Raw genomic sequence first — 11,092 nt, 5'->3', positions numbered from 1 at the left:
GAGTTGAGACGTAGCCGCAGTAGATTCCGAGTTGAGACGTAGCCGCAGTAGATTCCGAGTTGAGACGTAGCCGCAGTAGATTCCGAGTTGAGACGTAGCCGCAGTAGATTCCGAGTTCAGACGTAGCCGCAGTGGACTCCGAGTTGAGACGTAGCCGCAGTAGATTCCGAGTTGAGACGTAGCCGCAGTAGATTCCGAGTTGAGACGTAGCCGCAGTAGATTCCGAGTTGAGACGCCGCCGCAGTGGATTCCGAGTTGAGACGTAGCCGCAGTAGATTCCGAGTTGAGACGTAGCCGCAGTGGATTCCGAGTTGAGACGTAGCCGCAGTAGATTCCGAGTTGAGACGTAGCCGCAGTAGATTCCGAGTTGAGACGCCGCCGCAGTAGATTCCGAGTTGAGACGTCGCCGCAGTAGATTCCGAGTTGAGACGTAGCCGTAGTGGATTCCGAGTTGAGACGTAGCCGCAGTAGATTCCGAGTTCAGACGTAGCCGCAGTGGATTCCGAGTTGAGACGTAGCCGCAGTGGATTCTGAGTTGAGACGTAGCCGCAGTAGATTCCGAGTTCAGACGTAGCCGCAGTGGATTCCGAGTTGAGACGTAGCCGCAGTGGACTCCGAGTTGAGACGTAGCCGCAGTAGATTCCGAGTTGAGACGTAGCCGCAGTAGATTCCGAGTTGAGACGTAGCCGCAGTAGATTCCGAGTTGAGACGTAGCCGCAGTGGATTCCGAGTTGAGACGTAGCCGCAGTGGACTCCGAGTTGAGACGTAGCCGCAGTAGATTCCGAGTTGAGACGTAGCCGCAGTAGATTCCGAGTTGAGACGTAGCCGCAGTAGATTCCGAGTTCAGACGTAGCCGCAGTGGACTCCGAGTTGAGACGTAGCCGCAGTAGATTCCGAGTTGAGACGTAGCCGCAGTAGATTCCGAGTTGAGACGCCGCCGCAGTAGATTCTGAGTTGAGACGCCGCCGCAGTAGATTCCGAGTTGAGACGTAGCCGCAGTGGATTCCGAGTTGAGACGTAGCCGCAGTAGATTCCGAGTTCAGACGTAGCCGCAGTGGATTCCGAGTTGAGACGTAGCCGCAGTGGACTCCGAGTTGAGACGTCGCCGCAGTAGATTCCGAGTTGAGACGTAGCCGCAGTGGATTCCGAGTTGAGACGTAGCCGCAGTAGATTCCGAGTTGAGACGTAGCCGCAGTAGATTCCGAGTTGAGACGTAGCCGCAGTGGATTCCGAGTTGAGACGTCGCCGCAGTAGATTCCGAGTTGAGACGTAGCCGCAGTGGACTCCGAGTTGAGACGTAGCCGCAGTGGATTCCGAGTTGAGACGTAGCCGCAGTAGATTCCGAGTTCAGACGTAGCCGCAGTGGATTCCGAGTTGAGACGTAGCCGCAGTGGACTCCGAGTTGAGACGTCGCCGCAGTAGATTCCGAGTTGAGACGTAGCCGCAGTGGATTCCGAGTTGAGACGTAGCCGCAGTAGATTCCGAGTTGAGACGTAGCCGCAGTAGATTCCGAGTTGAGACGTAGCCTCAGTGGATTCCGAGTTGAGACGTCGCCGCAGTAGATTCCGAGTTGAGACGTAGCCGCAGTGGACTCCGAGTTGAGACGTAGCCGCAGTGGATTCCGAGTTGAGACGTAGCCGCAGTGGACTCCGAGTTGAGACGTAGCCGCAGTAGATTCCGAGTTGAGACGTAGCCGCAGTAGATTCCGAGTTGAGACGTAGCCGCAGTAGATTCCGAGTTGAGACGTAGTCGCAGTGGATTCCGAGTTGAGACGTAGCCGCAGTAGATTCCGAGTTGAGACGTAGCCGCAGTGGATTCCGAGTTGAGACGTAGCCGCAGTAGATTCCGAGTTGAGACGTAGCCGCAGTGGATTCCGAGTTGAGACGTAGCCGCAGTAGATTCCGAGTTGAGACGTAGCCGCAGTAGATTCCGAGTTGAGACGTAGCCGCAGTAGATTCCGAGTTGAGACGCCGCCGCAGTAGATTCCGAGTTGAGACGTCGCCGCAGTAGATTCCGAGTTGAGACGTAGCCGCAGTGGATTCCGAGTTGAGACGTAGCCGCAGTAGATTCCGAGTTCAGACGTAGCCGCAGTGGATTCCGAGTTGAGACGTAGCCGCAGTGGATTCTGAGTTGAGACGTAGCCGCAGTAGATTCCGAGTTCAGACGTAGCCGCAGTGGATTCCGAGTTGAGACGTAGCCGCAGTGGACTCCGAGTTGAGACGTAGCCGCAGTAGATTCCGAGTTGAGACGTAGCCGCAGTAGATTCCGAGTTGAGACGTAGCCGCAGTAGATTCCGAGTTGAGACGTAGCCGCAGTGGATTCCGAGTTGAGACGTAGCCGCAGTGAACTCCGAGTTGAGACGTAGCCGCAGTAGATTCCGAGTTGAGACGTAGCCGCAGTAGATTCCGAGTTGAGACGTAGCCGCAGTGGATTCCGAGTTGAGACGTAGCCGCAGTAGATTCCGAGTTCAGACGTAGCCGCAGTGGATTCCGAGTTGAGACGTAGCCGCAGTGGATTCTGAGTTGAGACGTAGCCGCAGTAGATTCCGAGTTCAGACGTAGCCGCAGTGGATTCCGAGTTGAGACGTAGCCGCAGTGGACTCCGAGTTGAGACGTAGCCGCAGTAGATTCCGAGTTGAGACGTAGCCGCAGTAGATTCCGAGTTGAGACGTAGCCGCAGTGGATTCCGAGTTGAGACGTAGCCGCAGTGGACTCCGAGTTGAGACGTAGCCGCAGTAGATTCCGAGTTGAGACGTAGCCGCAGTAGATTCCGAGTTGAGACGTAGCCGCAGTAGATTCCGAGTTCAGACGTAGCCGCAGTGGACTCCGAGTTGAGACGTAGCCGCAGTGGACTCCGAGTTGAGACGTCGCCGCAGTAGATTCCGAGTTGAGACGTAGCCGCAGTGGATTCCGAGTTGAGACGTAGCCGCAGTAGATTCCGAGTTGAGACGTAGCCGCAGTAGATTCCGAGTTGAGACGTAGCCGCAGTAGATTCCGAGTTGAGACGTAGCCGCAGTGGATTCCGAGTTGAGACGTAGCCGCAGTGGACTCCGAGTTGAGACGTAGCCGCAGTAGATTCCGAGTTGAGACGTAGCCGCAGTAGATTCCGAGTTGAGACGTAGCCGCAGTGGATTCCGAGTTGAGACGTAGCCGCAGTAGATTCCGAGTTCAGACGTAGCCGCAGTGGATTCCGAGTTGAGACGTAGCCGCAGTGGATTCTGAGTTGAGACGTAGCCGCAGTAGATTCCGAGTTCAGACGTAGCCGCAGTGGATTCCGAGTTGAGACGTAGCCGCAGTGGACTCCGAGTTGAGACGTAGCCGCAGTAGATTCCGAGTTGAGACGTAGCCGCAGTAGATTCCGAGTTGAGACGTAGCCGCAGTAGATTCCGAGTTGAGACGTAGCCGCAGTGGATTCCGAGTTGAGACGTAGCCGCAGTGGACTCCGAGTTGAGACGTAGCCGCAGTAGATTCCGAGTTGAGACGTAGCCGCAGTAGATTCCGAGTTGAGACGTAGCCGCAGTAGATTCCGAGTTGAGACGTAGCCGCAGTAGATTCCGAGTTCAGACGTAGCCGCAGTGGACTCCGAGTTGAGACGTAGCCGCAGTGGACTCCGAGTTGAGACGTCGCCGCAGTAGATTCCGAGTTGAGACGTAGCCGCAGTGGATTCCGAGTTGAGACGTAGCCGCAGTAGATTCCGAGTTGAGACGTAGCCGCAGTAGATTCCGAGTTGAGACGTAGCCGCAGTGGATTCCGAGTTGAGACGTCGCCGCAGTAGATTCCGAGTTGAGACGTAGCCGCAGTGGACTCCGAGTTCAGACGTAGCCGCAGTGGACTCCGAGTTGAGACGTAGCCGCAGTGGACTCCGAGTTGAGACGTCGCCGCAGTAGATTCCGAGTTGAGACGTAGCCGCAGTGGATTCCGAGTTGAGACGTAGCCGCAGTAGATTCCGAGTTGAGACGTAGCCGCAGTAGATTCCGAGTTGAGACGTAGCCGCAGTGGATTCCGAGTTGAGACGTAGCCGCAGTGGACTCCGAGTTGAGACGTAGCCGCAGTAGATTCCGAGTTGAGACGTAGCCGCAGTAGATTCCGAGTTGAGACGTAGCCGCAGTAGATTCCGAGTTGAGACGTAGCCGCAGTGGATTCCGAGTTGAGACGTAGCCGCAGTGGACTCCGAGTTGAGACGTAGCCGCAGTGGATTCCGAGTTGAGACGTAGCCGCAGTAGATTCCGAGTTGAGACGTAGCCGCAGTAGATTCCGAGTTGAGACGCCGCCGCAGTAGATTCCGAGTTGAGACGTAGCCGCAGTGGATTCCGAGTTGAGACGTAGCCGCAGTAGATTCCGAGTTCAGACGTAGCCGCAGTGGATTCCGAGTTGAGACGTAGCCGCAGTGGACTCCGAGTTGAGACGTCGCCGCAGTAGATTCCGAGTTGAGACGTAGCCGCAGTGGATTCCGAGTTGAGACGTAGCCGCAGTAGATTCCGAGTTGAGACGTAGCCGCAGTGGATTCCGAGTTGAGACGTCGCCGCAGTAGATTCCGAGTTGAGACGTAGCCGCAGTGGACTCCGAGTTGAGACGTAGCCGCAGTGGATTCCGAGTTGAGACGTAGCCGCAGTGGACTCCGAGTTGAGACGTAGCCGCAGTAGATTCCGAGTTGAGACGTAGCCGCAGTAGATTCCGAGTTGAGACGTAGCCGCAGTGGATTCCGAGTTGAGACGTAGCCGCAGTGGACTCCGAGTTGAGACGTAGCCGCAGTGGATTCCGAGTTGAGACGTAGCCGCAGTAGATTCCGAGTTGAGACGTAGCCGCAGTGGATTCCGAGTTGAGACGTAGCCGCAGTAGATTCCGAGTTGAGACGTAGCCGCAGTAGATTCCGAGTTGAGACGTAGCCGCAGTAGATTCCGAGTTGAGACGCCGCCGCAGTAGATTCCGAGTTGAGACGTCGCCGCAGTAGATTCCGAGTTGAGACGTAGCCGCAGTGGATTCCGAGTTGAGACGTAGCCGCAGTAGATTCCGAGTTCAGACGTAGCCGCAGTGGATTCCGAGTTGAGACGTAGCCGCAGTGGATTCTGAGTTGAGACGTAGCCGCAGTAGATTCCGAGTTCAGACGTAGCCGCAGTGGATTCCGAGTTGAGACGTAGCCGCAGTGGACTCCGAGTTGAGACGTAGCCGCAGTAGATTCCGAGTTGAGACGTAGCCGCAGTAGATTCCGAGTTGAGACGTAGCCGCAGTAGATTCCGAGTTGAGACGTAGCCGCAGTGGATTCCGAGTTGAGACGTAGCCGCAGTGGACTCCGAGTTGAGACGTAGCCGCAGTAGATTCCGAGTTGAGACGTAGCCGCAGTAGATTCCGAGTTGAGACGTAGCCGCAGTGGATTCCGAGTTGAGACGTAGCCGCAGTAGATTCCGAGTTCAGACGTAGCCGCAGTGGATTCCGAGTTGAGACGTAGCCGCAGTGGATTCCGAGTTGAGACGTAGCCGCAGTAGATTCCGAGTTCAGACGTAGCCGCAGTGGATTCCGAGTTGAGACGTAGCCGCAGTGGACTCCGAGTTGAGACGTAGCCGCAGTAGATTCCGAGTTGAGACGTAGCCGCAGTAGATTCCGAGTTGAGACGTAGCCGCAGTAGATTCCGAGTTGAGACGTAGCCGCAGTGGATTCCGAGTTGAGACGTAGCCGCAGTGGACTCCGAGTTGAGACGTAGCCGCAGTAGATTCCGAGTTGAGACGTAGCCGCAGTAGATTCCGAGTTGAGACGTAGCCGCAGTAGATTCCGAGTTCAGACGTAGCCGCAGTGGACTCCGAGTTGAGACGTAGCCGCAGTAGATTCCGAGTTGAGACGTAGCCGCAGTAGATTCCGAGTTGAGACGCCGCCGCAGTAGATTCCGAGTTGAGACGTAGCCGCAGTGGATTCCGAGTTGAGACGTAGCCGCAGTAGATTCCGAGTTCAGACGTAGCCGCAGTGGATTCCGAGTTGAGACGTTGCCGCAGTGGACTCCGAGTTGAGACGTCGCCGCAGTAGATTCCGAGTTGAGACGTAGCCGCAGTGGATTCCGAGTTGAGACGTAGCCGCAGTAGATTCCGAGTTGAGACGTAGCCGCAGTAGATTCCGAGTTGAGACGTAGCGGCAGTGGATTCCGAGTTGAGACGTAGCCGCAGTAGATTCCGAGTTGAGACGTAGCCGCAGTGGATTCCGAGTTGAGACGTAGCCGCAGTAGATTCCGAGTTGAGACGTAGCCGCAGTAGATTCCGAGTTGAGACTTAGCCGCAGTGGATTCCGAGTTGAGACGTAGCCGCAGTAGATTCCGAGTTGAGACGTAGCCGCAGTGGATTCCGAGTTGAGACGTAGCCGCAGTAGATTCCGAGTTGAGACGTAGCCGCAGTGGATTCCGAGTTGAGACGTAGCCGCAGTGGACTCCGAGTTGAGACGTAGCCGCAGTAGATTCCGAGTTCAGACGTAGCCGCAGTGGATTCCGAGTTGAGACGTAGCCGCAGTGGACTCCGAGTTGAGACGTCGCCGCAGTAGATTCCGAGTTGAGACGTAGCCGCAGTGGATTCCGAGTTGAGACGTAGCCGCAGTAGATTCCGAGTTGAGACGTAGCCGCAGTAGATTCCGAGTTGAGACGTAGCCTCAGTGGATTCCGAGTTGAGACGTCGCCGCAGTAGATTCCGAGTTGAGACGTAGCCGCAGTGGACTCCGAGTTGAGACGTAGCCGCAGTGGATTCCGAGTTGAGACGTAGCCGCAGTGGACTCCGAGTTGAGACGTAGCCGCAGTAGATTCCGAGTTGAGACGTAGCCGCAGTAGATTCCGAGTTGAGACGTAGCCGCAGTAGATTCCGAGTTGAGACGTAGTCGCAGTGGATTCCGAGTTGAGACGTAGCCGCAGTAGATTCCGAGTTGAGACGTAGCCGCAGTGGATTCCGAGTTGAGACGTAGCCGCAGTAGATTCCGAGTTGAGACGTAGCCGCAGTGGATTCCGAGTTGAGACGTAGCCGCAGTAGATTCCGAGTTGAGACGTAGCCGCAGTAGATTCCGAGTTGAGACGTAGCCGCAGTAGATTCCGAGTTGAGACGCCGCCGCAGTAGATTCCGAGTTGAGACGTCGCCGCAGTAGATTCCGAGTTGAGACGTAGCCGCAGTGGATTCCGAGTTGAGACGTAGCCGCAGTAGATTCCGAGTTCAGACGTAGCCGCAGTGGATTCCGAGTTGAGACGTAGCCGCAGTGGACTCCGAGTTGAGACGTAGCCGCAGTAGATTCCGAGTTGAGACGTAGCCGCAGTAGATTCCGAGTTGAGACGTAGCCGCAGTAGATTCCGAGTTGAGACGTAGCCGCAGTGGATTCCGAGTTGAGACGTAGCCGCAGTGAACTCCGAGTTGAGACGTAGCCGCAGTAGATTCCGAGTTGAGACGTAGCCGCAGTAGATTCCGAGTTGAGACGTAGCCGCAGTGGATTCCGAGTTGAGACGTAGCCGCAGTAGATTCCGAGTTCAGACGTAGCCGCAGTGGATTCCGAGTTGAGACGTAGCCGCAGTGGATTCTGAGTTGAGACGTAGCCGCAGTAGATTCCGAGTTCAGACGTAGCCGCAGTGGATTCCGAGTTGATACGTAGCCGCAGTGGACTCCGAGTTGAGACGTAGCCGCAGTAGATTCCGAGTTGAGACGTAGCCGCAGTAGATTCCGAGTTGAGACGTAGCCGCAGTGGATTCCGAGTTGAGACGTAGCCGCAGTGGACTCCGAGTTGAGACGTAGCCGCAGTAGATTCCGAGTTGAGACGTAGCCGCAGTAGATTCCGAGTTGAGACGTAGCCGCAGTAGATTCCGAGTTCAGACGTAGCCGCAGTGGACTCCGAGTTGAGACGTAGCCGCAGTGGACTCCGAGTTGAGACGTCGCCGCAGTAGATTCCGAGTTGAGACGTAGCCGCAGTAGATTCCGAGTTGAGACGTAGCCGCAGTAGATTCCGAGTTGAGACGTAGCCGCAGTAGATTCCGAGTTGAGACGTAGCCGCAGTGGATTCCGAGTTGAGACGTAGCCGCAGTGGACTCCGAGTTGAGACGTAGCCGCAGTAGATTCCGAGTTGAGACGTAGCCGCAGTAGATTCCGAGTTGAGACGTAGCCGCAGTGGATTCCGAGTTGAGACGTAGCCGCAGTAGATTCCGAGTTCAGACGTAGCCGCAGTGGATTCCGAGTTGAGACGTAGCCGCAGTGGATTCTGAGTTGAGACGTAGCCGCAGTAGATTCCGAGTTCAGACGTAGCCGCAGTGGATTCCGAGTTGAGACGTAGCCGCAGTGGACTCCGAGTTGAGACGTAGCCGCAGTAGATTCCGAGTTGAGACGTAGCCGCAGTAGATTCCGAGTTGAGACGTAGCCGCAGTAGATTCCGAGTTGAGACGTAGCCGCAGTGGATTCCGAGTTGAGACGTAGCCGCAGTGGACTCCGAGTTGAGACGTAGCCGCAGTAGATTCCGAGTTGAGACGTAGCCGCAGTAGATTCCGAGTTGAGACGTAGCCGCAGTAGATTCCGAGTTGAGACGTAGCCGCAGTAGATTCCGAGTTCAGACGTAGCCGCAGTGGACTCCGAGTTGAGACGTCGCCGCAGTAGATTCCGAGTTGAGACGTAGCCGCAGTGGATTCCGAGTTGAGACGTAGCCGCAGTAGATTCCGAGTTGAGACGTAGCCGCAGTAGATTCCGAGTTGAGACGTAGCCGCAGTGGATTCCGAGTTGAGACGTCGCCGCAGTAGATTCCGAGTTGAGACGTAGCCGCAGTGGACTCCGAGTTCAGACGTAGCCGCAGTGGACTCCGAGTTGAGACGTAGCCGCAGTGGACTCCGAGTTGAGACGTCGCCGCAGTAGATTCCGAGTTGAGACGTAGCCGCAGTGGATTCCGAGTTGAGACGTAGCCGCAGTAGATTCCGAGTTGAGACGTAGCCGCAGTAGATTCCGAGTTGAGACGTAGCCGCAGTGGATTCCGAGTTGAGACGTAGCCGCAGTGGACTCCGAGTTGAGACGTAGCCGCAGTAGATTCCGAGTTGAGACGTAGCCGCAGTAGATTCCGAGTTGAGACGTAGCCGCAGTAGATTCCGAGTTGAGATGTAGCCGCAGTGGATTCCGAGTTGAGACGTAGCCGCAGTGGACTCCGAGTTGAGACGTAGCCGCAGTGGATTCCGAGTTGAGACGTAGCCGCAGTAGATTCCGAGTTGAGACGTAGCCGCAGTAGATTCCGAGTTGAGACGCCGCCGCAGTAGATTCCGAGTTGAGACGTAGCCGCAGTGGATTCCGAGTTGAGACGTAGCCGCAGTAGATTCCGAGTTCAGACGTAGCCGCAGTGGATTCCGAGTTGAGACGTAGCCGCAGTGGACTCCGAGTTGAGACGTCGCCGCAGTAGATTCCGAGTTGAGACGTAGCCGCAGTGGATTCCGAGTTGAGACGTAGCCGCAGTAGATTCCGAGTTGAGACGTAGCCGCAGTGGATTCCGAGTTGAGACGTCGCCGCAGTAGATTCCGAGTTGAGACGTAGCCGCAGTGGACTCCGAGTTGAGACGTAGCCGCAGTGGATTCCGAGTTGAGACGTAGCCGCAGTGGACTCCGAGTTGAGACGTAGCCGCAGTAGATTCCGAGTTGAGACGTAGCCGCAGTAGATTCCGAGTTGAGACGTAGCCGCAGTGGATTCCGAGTTGAGACGTAGCCGCAGTGGACTCCGAGTTGAGACGTAGCCGCAGTGGATTCCGAGTTGAGACGTAGCCGCAGTAGATTCCGAGTTGAGACGTAGCCGCAGTGGATTCCGAGTTGAGACGTAGCCGCAGTAGATTCCGAGTTGAGACGTAGCCGCAGTAGATTCCGAGTTGAGACGTAGCCGCAGTAGATTCCGAGTTGAGACGCCGCCGCAGTAGATTCCGAGTTGAGACGTCGCCGCAGTAGATTCCGAGTTGAGACGTAGCCGCAGTGGATTCCGAGTTGAGACGTAGCCGCAGTAGATTCCGAGTTCAGACGTAGCCGCAGTGGATTCCGAGTTGAGACGTAGCCGCAGTGGATTCTGAGTTGAGACGTAGCCGCAGTAGATTCCGAGTTCAGACGTAGCCGCAGTGGATTCCGAGTTGAGACGTAGCCGCAGTGGACTCCGAGTTGAGACGTAGCCGCAGTAGATTCCGAGTTGAGACGTAGCCGCAGTAGATTCCGAGTTGAGACGTAGCCGCAGTAGATTCCGAGTTGAGACGTAGCCGCAGTGGATTCCGAGTTGAGACGTAGCCGCAGTGGACTCCGAGTTGAGACGTAGCCGCAGTAGATTCCGAGTTGAGACGTAGCCGCAGTAGATTCCGAGTTGAGACGTAGCCGCAGTGGATTCCGAGTTGAGACGTAGCCGCAGTAGATTCCGAGTTCAGACGTAGCCGCAGTGGATTCCGAGTTGAGACGTAGCCGCAGTGGATTCCGAGTTGAGACGTAGCCGCAGTAGATTCCGAGTTCAGACGTAGCCGCAGTGGATTCCGAGTTGAGACGTAGCCGCAGTGGACTCCGAGTTGAGACGTAGCCGCAGTAGATTCCGAGTTGAGACGTAGCCGCAGTAGATTCCGAGTTGAGACGTAGCCGCAGTAGATTCCGAGTTGAGACGTAGCCGCAGTGGATTCCGAGTTGAGACGTAGCCGCAGTGGACTCCGAGTTGAGACGTAGCCGCAGTAGATTCCGAGTTGAGACGTAGCCGCAGTAGATTCCGAGTTGAGACGTAGCCGCAGTAGATTCCGAGTTCAGACGTAGCCGCAGTGGACTCCGAGTTGAGACGTAGCCGCAGTAGATTCCGAGTTGAGACGTAGCCGCAGTAGATTCCGAGTTGAGACGCCGCCGCAGTAGATTCCGAGTTGAGACGTAGCCGCAGTGGATTCCGAGTTGAGACGTAGCCGCAGTAGATTCCGAGTTCAGACGTAGCCGCAGTGGATTCCGAGTTGAGACGTTGCCGCAGTGGACTCCGAGTTGAGACGTCGCCGCAGTAGATTCCGAGTTGAGACGTAGCCGCAGTGGATTCCGAGTTGAGACGTAGCCGCAGTAGATTCCGAGTTGAGACGTAGCCGCAGTAGATTCCGAGTTGAGACGTAGCGGCAGTGGATTCCGAGT

The sequence above is a fragment of the Coturnix japonica genome, unplaced genomic scaffold (genome assembly GCF_054131305.1).
Source record: "Coturnix japonica strain WE unplaced genomic scaffold, WE-NBRP24 Scf051, whole genome shotgun sequence".
Classification (NCBI taxonomy): Eukaryota; Metazoa; Chordata; class Aves; order Galliformes; family Phasianidae; genus Coturnix; species Coturnix japonica.
Note: the sequence above shows the minus strand (reverse complement) of the source record.